A 1,135-nucleotide genomic window follows, 5' to 3' on the forward strand; every position below is an offset into this window, starting at 1 on the left:
TCCTGCAGCTAATAATAATTTTGTCTTTTCCTTTCTGTCTATATACTATTTATTCTTTTACTTGTTTTGTTGCATTGGCTATGCCTTTCCTCCAACTACCTTGAATATTAGAGGCGACAGTAAGTACCTTTATCTTGTTCCTGTTCTTAAAGGGAATAAATCTAATATTTCTTCATTGAGTTGGGAGCTCGCTATTGGTTTTGGGATATGGTATTCATCAAATTATGGAATTCCTTTCTATACTTGATTCCCTGTGATTTGGTTTCTGTTGCTAATATTTTATTTAGGATTTTTTATTTACTTTAATAATCATAAACGAAATAGGCCTATCACAACGTTTCTTACATTTTCCTTATTAATCTGGTCTGTAATCAGTATTATACCAGCTAATAAAATGAGCTGGATAATACCACTTCTGCCTTGTTTTCAAGAAGTTTATGCCAGAAAGGTTTATCTTATAAATCTTCTACCCAAATCCTGGCATTGGCTGTATCTGTAAGATGACCAGGCTCCTTGTAGTGGGAATTGGTATTTAGATAACATAGTTTGGGTGCTAGCAGTGTTCATGCTTCTAAACTTGTAACATAGAGTCTGAAAAATACATATAGCTTTTTAAAGCAAAATGAATCATAAAATTGTACAGGTATTTCCCATTCAAATTTAATATTGCAAGATATTTAACTTATCTTTTTGTCTTATTGGTTCAGAAATTTCACTTCTCTACTTCTACCATAGGTAACCATTTTATTATTTACTCTTATATTTCTTTTTTTGAAAAAAAAACAAAAAACCCTACCCCTTGCTTACTCAAAAGTTTTCAGATAGTAAACATTGTTCTCCACTTAACTTCTTTTATTTAATATAGTCTAGAGATCCACATCCCTGTCTAGAGTTTCTCTTTATAGCTTTGTTACAGTTAGCTGCATGTATTCCATCTTGTTGCTGTATCACAATGTTTCAGCCAGTCTCCTGCTGATGGTCATTTGGGTTGTTTCCAATCTTTCACTACTAGAAATAAATGGTGAAAAAATACCATGTGCAAATAGCATTTTGTATTTTTGTCAGTGAATGTTTGAGATAGATTTCAAGAAATAGGGCTGCTGGGTCAAAGATTCAATTCGTATGTAACTTTTCT

This window comes from Trichechus manatus, unplaced genomic scaffold (genome assembly GCF_000243295.1).
Source record: "Trichechus manatus latirostris isolate Lorelei unplaced genomic scaffold, TriManLat1.0 scaffold00102, whole genome shotgun sequence".
In the NCBI taxonomy this organism is placed as follows: Eukaryota; Metazoa; Chordata; class Mammalia; order Sirenia; family Trichechidae; genus Trichechus; species Trichechus manatus.